This window comes from Callospermophilus lateralis, chromosome 6 (genome assembly GCF_048772815.1).
Source record: "Callospermophilus lateralis isolate mCalLat2 chromosome 6, mCalLat2.hap1, whole genome shotgun sequence".
NCBI classification, from domain to species: Eukaryota; Metazoa; Chordata; class Mammalia; order Rodentia; family Sciuridae; genus Callospermophilus; species Callospermophilus lateralis.
The window spans coordinates 56,554,360-56,568,428 of NC_135310.1; the positions used below are offsets into that span (position 1 = coordinate 56,554,360).

The 14,069-nt window shown below is 38.5% G+C and overlaps 1 protein-coding gene and 1 pseudogene across 3 annotated transcripts in view; one reads left to right on the top strand and one right to left on the bottom strand.

The window, feature by feature from the left end:
- Foxo3 (forkhead box O3) overlaps positions 1-14,069 on the bottom strand; it is a 122,196-nt gene that overhangs the window by 73,489 nt on the left and 34,638 nt on the right. The window lies entirely within an intron of this gene.
- LOC143401209 (DNA-directed RNA polymerases I, II, and III subunit RPABC4 pseudogene) lies at positions 6,857-7,027 on the top strand (annotated as a pseudogene).

The window sequence follows — 14,069 nt, forward strand, 5'->3', positions numbered from 1 at the left end:
CAGATTGTGAATGTGTGTGCTCTCTTGTTAAACAAAACATACAAATCCAAGAGCTCCACTCTTCTCTTTTGACTCAGAGCTCAAAGGTGAAGAGGCTCAGCCCATTCCACTGAGAGTCTCCTCCCAGGACTCTCATTTGTACTTAAGAACACTTTTGATTCTATTGAGTTTCTTATGGGGCAAATTTCTTCATTGTCAGTTTACTGTGAATTCCAGGACAGGCGTCCACAGTTAGAACTAAGCCATTTATAGGATACTTAAATCCATTCCTTTTAAATTATTAAAACAAAAATTTTCATATTAAAGAAGAAAAATGAGCCAGGCTTGGTGGCTCATGCCTGTAATCCCTTACAGCTCAGGAGGTGTACGCAGGAGGATCACAGGTTCTAAAGCAGCCTCAGCAACTTAGTGAGGCTGTGAGCAACCTAGTGAGACCCTGTCTCAAAACAAAAATAAATAAATTAAAATAAAAAGGGCTAAGGATGTGGCTCAGTGGTTAATTGCCCTTGAGTTCAATCCCTGGTATTAAAAGAAAAAAAAAAAAAAGGCTCTCTTACAGGGAAACAATTAAATTACAAATCCATCTAATCCTTGTCTTATTAAAGCAATAATATGAAATAGTCATTATTAAACCTATATATGGGAAGTACATAAAACAAAAACCAGGGCTGGGGTGGTAGCTCAGATTTAGAGCACTTGCCTTGCATGTTTGAGGCACTGAAGTCAATCCTCAGCACCACATAAAAATAAATAAATAAAGGTATCGTTTCCATCTAAAACTATTTTTTTAAAAGCAAAAACCAGAAAATCTCTTATTCAACTAAGTACATAATACATGTGCATACAAACTAACCTTCAATGAACTCATAAATTAAGAGGACAGGTTTTTTTCCAACTTCATATGCATGTGTGTCTTTTAATCCAACATGCATGACTCTTGAATTTCATGGAAGGACTCCAGCTAGGCAAGGAGTCCTGCTGTGAACAGTAAAGTCCTTCAGTCACCTCAGCAGGACATCCCCAAGTGTTAAACTAAGCTACAACTGAAGGACCTGAATTGGTAAGTCCCACTAATGGGGTGTGACCTGAGGAGACAGGTGAGAACACACTGCTTCCCAGTTTAAGAGGGGTCACTCTGTTGGCCCATGTGGCTGACCCAGTGACACAAATAACTTAGCCTGAAGGTGATCACAGCTCCACACAGAGAGAGGAGTGCAGTGAGACAGGTTCATTAGGATCTGATGCTAAGCCCCCCATCCCCTTCCTTCTTAACGATACCACCTGCCATCTCTATGCTGTAGTTCTACACAGTCTTGAAATGCATTAGACAGGGCAGTTAGTATTTTGGCTAATTTAAAGCTGAAGAGATCAAGACCAGAGCTTTATAACTTGGCCCAAGGTGACTCAGCTATGAAGCAGCTAAGGACCCAGGCCCATTGCCACCCACTGGGTAAGAACGGTGCCTCTCTGTCCATGGTAGATGCTACCTCAGGAGGACCACAACCATTCCTACCCTCTGTCTGCTCCTAGGAACAAAACCTGAGATCTGTCCAGTATCTAAACACTTGCCAAAACAAAACACTTTTGGAAGTGATGTGAGGATTCGCCATTTGCTTGGGGTGAGGGGTAAGGTTAAAAACAGCAAGGCTTAGAGATAATCCATTTATTTACTCAGCTTACCAGTTATAAAGCATAGCTCTACAGAATGTGAATTACAATAGGCTGATCTTAAAGACATTTAAGAACTAATCTCCAATAACCTCTTGTGCATCACGTACTCTGGTAACTATCCATTTGGATTAAGGTGAAAACAACCAAAGATATTCTTAGCTTGAGGTCCTGCTAGGAAACCCTGCAGTTGGGAAGCACCCTGGCAACCTCAGCATTAACAAAAGGTAGTACTTCAGATTGCTGAGTACTAACTACTTGAACAACCGTCCTGAGGTTGAAACAAAGCTGGCCAGGGTACGTAAGGCCAGTTTTCTGACTCTGGGTGGGGTAGGGGTAGAGAAAAACAGAAAGTTAAGCTTTTTCTCTCTCTGTCAAAATATCCTCTTTCTCTTCAAATTTTTTGAAGACTTTACTATTAGAAATGTTAAACCTTATGAAAGTACCAAGGCCAAAAGAAGAACCAATAAATTGTTTTCCACTTATAAACATGCTAATGTGGTTTTTAAATAAGCCCAAAGGCATCTAAAAGGGATCCTAAACAGTACACTCTGTTCAGAAACCATAGAGTTGGCTAGCTGGTAGGCTATCTGGTTTCCCGATTTCTCTCAAGAGTATTTTTGCTTCTGGAGTTTTGTTTTGATACAGAAACTTCAGTGGCAACAGAAAAGGGTGGGAGGTTTTTGTTTGTTTGTTTGTTTGTTTGTTTTGAACATTCTTCTCTTTTGTTTGGATTGTGACTATAATCTAATCCGTGATTTATTTCCCTCTGGGAACAGAAAGATAGTTTCCAGTTAGAAATTAGCCTCTTTGGCAAAATTACTTGTAGACTAGAAAACAGGTCTGTGATAGCCAGTTCTCAGTCACTTAACTTATCCAAGCATCATTTTTCCAAGGAGCTAAAAAAGAAATCTCACTCCACCCGAGTATTCCAAAGATGACGGAGCAGAAAAGGATGTTTCCGTGTTGTTACATTTGAAACAGAGAAACCTGAGATGATCTTAAGGCCAACTGGAAATACGCATGAGATTCTAATAATTTCTGATGAATAAAATGAAGGACTGGGACTAGAACTCTCAACTCTGACATTCTACAATCCCCAAATCCTTGGGAAAAGGCAGCAAAAGGACAGGCAGGATTGAAGGTTCAACTTCCATTAACTGTTTGAATGCCACTGTCCTGACCTGAGGTACTGGTAATGATGGAGACCAGTTCATCCAGGTCAATCTACTTTAAAGAACATGCATTTCTAGTAGATGGGCTCTCCTTTAGGCAGGCTGGGGATGGTATTGGTTGTCTTTTGTTCACTGATGGATTTCCCATGCCTAGAACAATGCTTGGCACTTGGTAAGCATCAGTAAATATTTAGTGCATGAATAAATTTCTTTCTTAGCATCTGAGATAAAGCATTCTGCTATTTAACCTATAAGCCCCTAAAGGAAAGGCATACTTATATCCCATTATGTATCAGATGGCAGAAAAGCCAGAAGGTACAGGGACTCCCTTGCTCTCAAGAGAATGAGCAGAATCTATCCAGGTAGTTGAACAGAGTGAGACATACAGGGTTAGAAACATGTTATAGTCCTCTTTTGAAGACATGTAACTTCTCCATGATCAGAGAGGATATCTACAAAGCAAGTTCCTGAAGAAGGCAGTGTTGGAAGTAGTCTACAGTATTTCAATTTGGCATAAAAATTATTTCATCTCCTTAATGTGCCCTTCTGAGTACCAAAGACAAAACGTACAAGTTAATAATTTAAAAGTCCGTGAATTCTAAATTCCCTGAGTCTGAGAACCAACGATAACACCTTGCTCCTAAATATTCTAATATCTCAAGGGTTTGGTTCTCTAAAAAAATAACCCAGATGCCTGCTGGCTGAACAAGCATTGTCTTCTTCAACACCTATCTTTAGGGGACCCCCATCTACTACAGCAAGCAACAGAAATGAGAATCACACACATCAGTGGTTAGCTCACATTAGGTTTATAAAACAGACATGCAAATTAGCATGCACTAAAGGTGACCAAAAGGCAGACTGATCACTAAGCCCTTAATAAAAGTAGGACAGACTGGTAAAAGGTCTAGGAAAAGCTTGTTGGCTTCCTGAACATTCCTGTTCACAGAGCAACTTCCTGGGAAGGAAAAGAAAGTTTTCCATGGGATTTCCTGTAGATAAGCCTTAATCTCAGCGCGGCAGAATGAATAGATGTATCAAGTTCAAGAAGACCTTTTTCCTTTTCTCCTTTTGATTTTTGTTCTACAAGTGGCATTGCCACTGTATGTCAAGCACCCAAGACTTTAGGGTGAGGGGCAGGAATATCACAATTGCAGGGGCCTTATTACTATGCAGAAAACACTGCCCTCCCAGGCAGCCCTGCCAATGAACTGCCCTCAGGAAGAGGAGCCAGGGTACAGTGCATAGTGCTGAACAAAAGGGATGAGTACTATGGAGTTAATTTCAAAAAAAGAATTCCCCATCTTCAGAGTTGCTGGATTTCGAGGCAGGAGCAGTAATTAGTCATGAATAAGAACATTACTGACAACCAAGGAAGAGGCTCTGGTGAGTCTCCATCAGACCACAAAGAACGCCAGGCTTAAACCCTGGTTGCCAAATTAATTCTTCTCTCACTCCCACCTCTTTTAAATTTATAATTGTTCTGTTTTGCACCAAACTTTCTTTGTGGCACAAACTATCTTATTTTACTTTTAATTCTTATACTGAACTTCCCCCCAATATTTTACCAATGACAAGAATTACCCAGCATCACATGTTCATATTATAAAACTATCCCCAACTTGGGTCTTTACAGTGATTTGAAAGCACCACCTCTTATAACATAATTGGGTCTTGTGACTTCTCCCTTCAACCTATTTTTCTCCTAATTTGCAGTCCCACATGCTAATTTGCCTCATGCTAGAGTTCCCACTCACTCCTTTTGGGACTGTTCAGCCACCCTGACCTGGTCATGTACTTTTATCTAAGCAGGTAATCAAAACAGGGCATATCCTGATGTTTCCTGTGCTAAAACAAGGCAAAAACAAACAACTCTTCTATGATAATTCCAAAATCAGCCCTGAACCATTTATGAAGTAGAAAAAAAAAAATGTGACTTCTAATCCCACTTTGTTTGCTACAGTAACACCTCAGGCAAGCTTTTCATTAACCTAAGCCCTGACTTAGAAATGGGTGACTTTCAAAGTATGGATTGGAAATACTATATGTAAAAAAAAAAAAAAAAAAAAAGAGTATGACTACAAACGTCACTTACCTCAATTAAAAAAGTTTATTTTGGCATAAGCAACAATTTAAGCTTAAAAATAAAAGTTGGAAAGCCAAGAGGCCATGCCTTGTAAAGGAATAGGAGGGGGAAAAAGTCTGCAAAACAGAAGCATTTGACCTTAAACCCCCTTTCCTCTCTCCTTATTGGGCCATTATAACCCACATGTGAGCCAAGTCTCAAAAATGAGGTAGGAAGACTTAAAATCACCACAATCACCACATATTTATGACATTCAGATGTGGCAATGAGAGCATCTTTTCAGGGATGAACCAGAGGTTTTTGTTTTTTTGTTTGTTTTTTTTTAAAGAGGCAGGTCATCAAATCAAATAAACAGAAAAGGGAAAAAGGAACAACATAAAAACCAAACTTGAAGACTTGAGGGGACCTAAAACATCCAGACTAGCCATTTTCTTTGGCTAAATTCAACTTCAGTTCTAGCAGTTTCTATAACTATAAGATCTATTTGTTGTCCAAACACAATAATGAACAATGAAATCAGCTGTGATTATTCCTTGTTCACAAATAGGTCAATGTCAAATGTAATTACAGCTGTCCCTCAGTATCTAGGGAAATTTGTTCTAGGATCTCCAACTCCCTGGCAGATACTAAAAAAGCTGCAGAAGCTCAAATCTTGTCTACGAGATAGGGTACTACAGGCACATAACCTACGTACACCCTCCCCAATACCAGAAGTCATCACTAGATTACTTACAATGTTTAATACAATGTAAATGCTATGCAAATAGTTACACTGTATTGTTTAGGGAATAATGACAGGGGAAAAACTCTGTACCTGTTCATTACATGAATTCAGAGAGTCAAATGTATTACATACTAATAAGTCATATGAAGCTTCTACATTTTAATACACTCACTCATTTCAGGCAAAAGTATATCATCACTCGATTTTATCCAAAGCCAAAAAGACCACAAAACACGTCATCTGAAAGTACAATAATTCACAAAACTGTATCTGCCACTGAAGAGGGCAAAGGAACCCAATGAATTTCACCTCATTTATTTGCCAAGAAATATACTAACATTTGATACTATCTTCTAGTTTTTCTTTATTACTAAAACATTCACCATAATTCTAAATTTTTATGAGCAAATCTTTCCTAAAATATCTATGTAATAAATCTTGATTGTTTAAATATTATTTTCCTTTTTCTTTTCTAGCTCCCATCTGACCTCAGTACACTAATTCTGCATGATGCTGACTGGTCTCCAACAACCAATCAGGTCAGAATCAAACACGGCTCCTTGAGTCAAAGCAGGTGAGGGTCTGACACTGTTGCTGTTCACATTTAATCATCCTCAGAACCACATTCTTTCAGAGTATTAGGCACTAGTCAAAGACCATTCTAGTCCTTGGACCCGTAGTTAGTTCTATGATCACTGCAAAACCACTTCTTAAAGTTTTTTTTTTTTAAAAAAAAAAAGACTATAACATACCATGCAGATAAAATTTTTGTTTCAAAAACAGAAATAAACTCTCTGCCTCAATAAAACTGACAAATTCCAGGACCTGTCAAGTGCTCTGAAGGAAAGGATGGTACATCCAGAGGAAAAGCCTGCAAGGGCCAGCCTCACAGTAATACCTACTTAAAACTTCAGTTATGGTCTGCCTCCTCCCTGGTTAGCACACTCCTTCCCTCTATCCTCTTTATACCCAAAATCAGGCTCTGGAAATCAGGGTATATATATCTGGAGCAAAAATGACCATCTTGAAGTTCAATACGGTACTCTTTCTTAGTCTAAAACATATGTTTATATTCTAGATACTTAATGCTCAGGTGACTGATGCTGTAAGAATCATGATAAATTGTAGAAAAATGGGCTGCAGTGCTGCAACAGTTCTATTGGGAACACAGGGAACCTTCTCTATGGTGTATAGGTACTAATAATGCACACCCAGAAGGATGTTCAACCCCCCAAAGCAGCAGCCAATGATATGTATCTGTAGAGAATGTCACATAAAAAATAAATAAAATCCAGGGAGCTAATCAGATGCAGAGGATACAGAACAGTGTACAAGAAAAGAAACAAAAGATTGGTGGGTTTTGATGCTCAATGAAATGTGGGAAATCAGAAGTATATTCATTTGTACTTGGATCTGACCCATTAATGTTTCTCGTTGTTGCACAGCTTTTGATTTAGCATACTTATGATTACAAGTATATACATATGACTTCATTTTATTTCATTTTCCAAACCAAGTTGTATTTAGGTATCTAGTAATACTCTGTATAACAAAGAATTTTTGTTTAATCATATGTATTTAAATTTTATTATATTATGTAATCGGACACAAAAATGAAGGTTAGAATAACTTCCCAAACCACTTTTAATCAAAGGCTTGTTTAAAAATGCAGGTTTATAGAACCCTGTAAAATAAGTTGCAGGGGGTAGATCATAATAAATTTTTTTTTTATCATCTCTGAGAAAGTGAACAGTTTTCATGGATGATGTTTTATTTGCTCATTTCATTACTATCATAAACATAATTCTTAGCTGCAAGATAGAGGTACCTAAGTGGCTGGCTAAACAGAAGAGTATCTTATAAACTTTAAAGGCAGAAATGCCAGATTCTGCTGGTTTCCTTTATCCATTTATTTGTAATAAAGGAGTCTTGATTACAGGACACTAATTTTGTCACCAAAGATGTTAGTGAGCACAATCTTTCCTGAAAATCATCCAGCTTTCTATGAGAGTGATAAACAAAAAATCAATTTTTACTGTCACATGTGCTTATCATAAATACTTTCTGAAGGTAAAGAAGGGAAGGGGGAAAAAACTCCAGATCTTGAAACGAAAGAAAAGAACAAGTCTTACACTGGACAGAAAGTCGATTTGCTATATTCCACCAGAAAGTAATTTTCAAACTAGATTTAATTTACCTCTGAAAACACAAATACATTTCCTTAGCCTTGGTAGCTATACATCATTGGCCCTATCTTATTCCCTCAAAGTCACTGCCTCTTCAGAGAAACCCTAAACACTGCAGCATGAGAAGGGGGCAAAAAGTCTCACCACTCTGCCTTCACACAGCCCTCCCATTAAATGACTACCCAACTCGGTTCTAATGGCTTCAACAGGTCCTGCATGCGTACACACACACACAGACACAGACACACACACCCCTTCCTCTATACTGTATACATTAATCAGCCTTCACTAAAAAGTGGTTCACAATTTCAAAGCATTTTCCTTTCATTTTTTGGGTGCCAAGGACTAAACTTGGGGCTCCGTGCAGGCTAAGCATGGGCTTCTACCACGGCCCTACACCCTCGGACCTCCTTTGCTTTTTTCAAATGCTATCTGTTCTGGCAGTACATTTTTATCTAGTTCTGAATAAATATGAGGAACAGATAAAGGACAACATAAAAGAGCAGGCATGCTTAAGGCAATTTCTTATAGATCTTCATATCCAAATTAAGCATTTAGCTTCTATAATAAAATAACACATACTGACAGATTATAAGTCTGGGGAGCATTCTTCAAGATGAGGGACTATTTTAGGAAGGGAAAAATAATGATGGTAAGTTTAAACAAATCTTATAGAAGTACCTCAGTAGAGGCCCAAATTTCATGCAAAAACAAGATTTTGGTGGTATCTCTTATTGTGGAAGATTTTCTTAGGCCAACCAGAACTGGAAAACTAATAGTCAAGCTCTAGGTATATGCTGCTAGAGGGATATGGTAGACAATTACAAAGATGTTTAAAGTACTAATGCTCTGTGTTGACCAAGAGATGAGAAATAGGCACTTTTGTGCTCTGCTGTTAGGAGTTTAAAAGGTTTTTAGAAGGGAAAATGAGAAATTCTAAAAGAAAATCTTTAAATTTTTTCATACTTTGAAGCATCAATTTCAATTCTAGGGGGAAAATAAAAGGGATATGTGCATTCAAATTTACCTGTGAGAATTTCATCAGTGATATTTTTAATAAGCAGGAAAACCAGGATGTAAGAAAATCCTTAACAATCCATCTAGAAGTAAATAAATATTTATTTCATAAAATAAAAAACAATGCCCCACAAAGAAACATTATGCTATTATTAAAATGAAATAACTGGGTATTTATCCTAAAGAAATGAAACTTATGTTCACCAATGTCTATAGCAACTTTATTCAAAATAATCAAAAACTTTAGAACCTGAAATATACAGAAACTGGAATGCTACTCAGCAACATATAGGAACAAACTACTGAGATGTGTAACAAGTTGGATAAATCTCCAGGGAATGCAGAAAATGGAAAAAGCCAAAACAACCACCACCACCCCGTCACCCCCATCCCCCTCGAAAAAAACAATCCTAAAAGGTCACATATTATATGATTGCACTTACCTAACATTCTTGAAATGACAAAATTATAGAAATGGAGAACAGATCAACAGTTGCCAGTGGTCAGGTGTAGTGCAGGAAAGAAATGGGTGTGGCTATAAAAGACCAGCCAGGACTGCGGGGACCTCCATGCTGATGGAAATGCTCTGCATCTTGACTGTAGCAATGCCAAGGTCTTGGCAGTATTCAATATAGTTAGCAAGACATTACCACTGGGGGCAATAGGGTGACACAAGATTTCTCTGTATTATTTCCTATAATTGCATGTAAATCTACAATTATTTGGAAATATGACATTTAATTAAAAAATAAAGCCATTGATGTTTATTTAATGACACAGAAAAGTATGCAAAATCTCTCCCTTTTTACAAAAATTAGCCAACCACAAAACCCCCAAGGCTTAAGAAAAAAATCCAGGTTTTAGAACCATATGTATAGTGAAGGTAGGGGAGATACTAGGTAGTGAAATTGATCAAATTATGCTCTTATGTACATACAAATATGCCACAATGAAAGCCACCATTCTGTATAGTGAATATGCACCAACTAAAACAAAACAAAACAAAAAACACATGTATAATCCCAGTCAACCAAACAACCAGGAAATAAGCATGAGAAATTTTAACAGTGATCAAGGGCAGAATTATAGGTGATTTTGACTTTCTCCATTTTGCAATCCATGGTTTCTACATTTTCTATGAATACATAGATTTTAAGAGGAAATAACAGTTAAAAAGGCTTTTATCTATGAATGTCAATGTGCTTGTACAGTTGCTCTCTCAAGTAACGAGCTAAGTTTTGTCAGTAGTCTTTTAAAATGAGTGACTTACCTCTTAGAAATCTTGAGAAGCAGAGATTATCTAGGGGGTAGAGGTGTTGGGCAGCAACTCAATCTTCCTCAGAGAACTGACATAGTTTTATGGTCTTAAAGAAAACTGCCACCCAGTATTTTCTTGCAGAAATGTAGCTACATTCTAGGAGGAAACTTGAGATGGGACAATCCACACCCAGAATTAAGAGCAAACGGGATGGAAGGAAGTGGCTGAAATTTATCTGAAATAGAATAGCCCGTAAGAGCTATGTGTACGATGGATTTGGGGTGGGCTTGCTTTTCAAAATCTTATTCTCAAAAACTTATTCTAAAGCATTTAAAAGTTTGTGAGTCAAATTTTAATGAACTAAGATTTTTTACAGGAAGGTAGGAAAAGGATTTTAGATAAATTAGATCTACTAAACTGCAGTTAAAAGTTGCCAAACGGAACCTGGGAAAGCCTTCTGGGGCTGGCTGCAGCGGCAAAGGCCAGGAAGACACATCTTCTCCTGTCAGGTCCCAGGGCAAGGCGGTACTGATGAAAGGCCACTATGAGAAGCACTATGAAAAACCAGAAATCTTTAAACTATTTGTGCTGCTTCCTAAATAAAACATTGGACACCATTCAAACAAGAAAAAAATAACTGTATTCAAAATACAAACTCACAAGCTATAGTTGTGATATGCATCCATATACACACACAACATTCTAGACATAGCTGAAATCGTACAGAGGCATAGAAGCTAATGTATTTCTTGGTCCAGAATAAGCAACAAAGGTAGTACCCTAGCAAGATTACATTTTTTTCTTTTAGTAAAATTATCTAAAAGAAGGTTAACAATAAAATTAATAATTTTCTTTTAATGAAATTACCTATCTTATCAATTTTAAAGGTTATATTTTTAAAGAAAAGTCTCAAATTTGTTTCAATTCAGAGGGTTATAAATAATAACAAGGAAAAGGAAAGATGGAAGATAGAGAATTAAAATCAATGTGCAGTCTGGCTCAGTGGTAGAGCGCTTGCCTAGCATGTATGAGGCACTGGGTTCGATTCTCAGCACCGTGTATAACTAAACAAATAAAATAAAGGTTCATCAACAACTAAAATAATAATACTTAAAAAAAAAAATCAATGTGCTCATAAGCCAGGTGCTTGGTGTGTGCCTACACCCCAGTGACTCAGGACACTGAGGCAGGAGACTCACAAATTCAAGGCCAGCCTCAACAACTTGGCGAAACCCTATCTGAATATAAAAAATAAAAAGGGTTGGGAATGTAGTTCAGTGGTAATGTGCCCCTGGGTTTAATCCCTAGTACCAAACCAAACCAAACAAAACAAAAATGTGCTCTTACAAAGTTTCACTGATGTAGGAACAAATAGCCAGCTCTCATCCCATTTTCTAGTGAACTCTGTTTACATCTCAAGTTTCTTATGTAATAACTGTTAGTAACCTTCTTATTAATTACATGTAAGAAGAAAAGGGGAAGGAGGAGGATATGCATAGATGAGAATCAGAGATTCTTGCCGGCCATCATGAGAACTTGCGAGTGAAGGGGGTGGAAGGGTGTGTGTCCCCCTGTCCTAGGCTGCAGTATCAGGAAAAGAGATTATCAACCATCTGCATCTTGCTATATAAATCTGGTTGGGCATTCCTGGAAGCCATTTGTCTGCTTAACCAATTCCATGAATGGGAGCCTTCCCAGAACATATTTAGAGTTCTTTCCCTAAATCTCTGTTTCCATGATGAGTTTCCAGTAAGTCAATCACCATAAAATGTGGAACACTCCCCCACGCCCCAAATCTGTATGGCCCCAAACATTTTGGAATTAAGCTTGTGACTCATGCTATCCTTAACTTTGTTCAAGGGAAAGCTCTGGATCCCACCCCCCACCACCACCATTTCCCAGCAGACTGCAGCACAGACAGCTGGTTCAGAGCAGTGGGCCAGTGTGTCCCTGTTGCTCTTTTTTGTGCATCCTGCTTGTGGTGGCCTCAGCTTGGTTTATCACTCAGCAACTGCTTGGTAATCCCCTGTCATTCCCCACCCTACAAATGCCCATATCAGCAGAGCTGGGTAGCAACAAGTCAGCAGAATTCAGCCAATCCACCCCTCCTCTGGGGTTGAGGGCCTGATTAGATGACGCGCACCTTAGGGCAAATGGCCTGGGAGAAGCACAGGGATTTTCCCCTTCCCATACAGGTGGAAGATGAAATCGGGGAGGGTCAGGAGGAAGGAGGCAGGACTGAAGCCAGGGAACTGGACTCTGAAAGGGAAGCACATGCCCCACACCAAATAGCTGGGGTCCTCCAACTCCATGAAAGGAATTATGGTTTCATTTTTTAGTTAAGTTTTGTCTTGCTTTAGTTTGTTCATAATTCTACTTCAGTTTCATCCAAAGAAGAGTCACTAATTTTAAGAAACCAAAGCATGCATTCTAGTTTAGCATTTTCTTAGTACTCTAGGAGGTGGCATGGGACGGACTCTGTGAAACACCTCAGAATTAGGTAGACCTAAGTGCTTATAAAAAAATTAGAGGAAACATGAGATTTGCTCCTGAAATAGTTCTCTGGCCCACCTCATGTGCTGGACTTCACCACCTACAGGTTTACAGGGTGAACCACCAAAACTGTAGAAATCTGTGCTAAAAAAAAAAAAAAAAATCTTGAAGCATGAAAACCCGGGTACCAAACCAAGAGAACGCTGGGCTTCGGAGACTGATGGCACATAGTCTTACGATGCTAGCTTAAACTTAGGTCACAGAATCCACAATTCTACACAGCTATCATCCAGAATGAGTATGAATACCACAAGGCAGAATGGAGATACTTTAATACAATTAAAAACAGCACAATCGGTTTTGTTTTAATAAGAAAGCAATTTCTCTGAAATGAACATCCTCACAACCGAAAAGTGCCTTCCAAGTTCAGAATCGCAAGTAATTTCTTTGTGCTTACACCCATTACCTGTTCTCAGTTTAATATGCTTCTAGATTTAATGGGGACTGAGAAGTTCACATTGTTTCTATGTCTCCACTGAACACTCTTAGGTCTGGCTCTCTTTCTCCTCCAGACACGGTAAGAACTCACACAAACCCTAACCCAAGTGTCTCTAATACAATGCAGCCTTACCACTCTCACCCTAGTGCCTCCCCTTTGGGAGGAATAAAGACACAACTGCGGCCTCCTTATGTTCTCGCCTGGTCACCTCCTGAGTGACATCTTCTCTATCCTTAGGATTTTCTCTGCCTAATTGTGGTTCAGGATATTGTTTGCACTTCAAGCTCTAAAAATGTTGGAAAGGACTTTATCTAGTCCAGCATTTCATTTCGCAAAGTGTTTTCTGCTGATAACAGTCTGGCCTAAAGCACCCTTTGAGCCTAGAACTGGTTGGAATATTCTGGGTTAAACCATATAGAATAGGGCTGGGGATATAGCTCAGTTGGGGGAGTGCTTGCCTCACATGCACAAGGCCCTGGGTTCAATTCCCAGTACTCGCGCGCGTGACACACACACACACACACACAAAAAAAAAAAAAAAAAACACAACAACAACAAAACCCATATAGAATAGATTTCTTTACTGTAGGATTTGTCAGTAGCTCCCAACTCCTGGCACACATCCTAAAGCACTCAAAGGGTGAGCAGGTACTAAAGAATTTTCCAAATTCATTTAAACATTTTTTAAACAAAATATATAATTAGGCTACTGTTTGATTCTCCCCAATTTCACATAACTTCACCTATACATAGGTGCATGTTTACCTTCTTTCTTCTAAACATCTTTTCTTAACCTCCCATCTCTGATTTCCACATCCTGTTTAAACACTCCCAACCCCTTTTCTAACAAGCATTTTCCTTCCCTGCTTACAAAACATACTTGAGGAGTTGTTCACTCATCAACTCCTAACTTTTCCAATTATCTAGATGTTTTTACATCTGAGTTCACCTTCCTACTTTTAC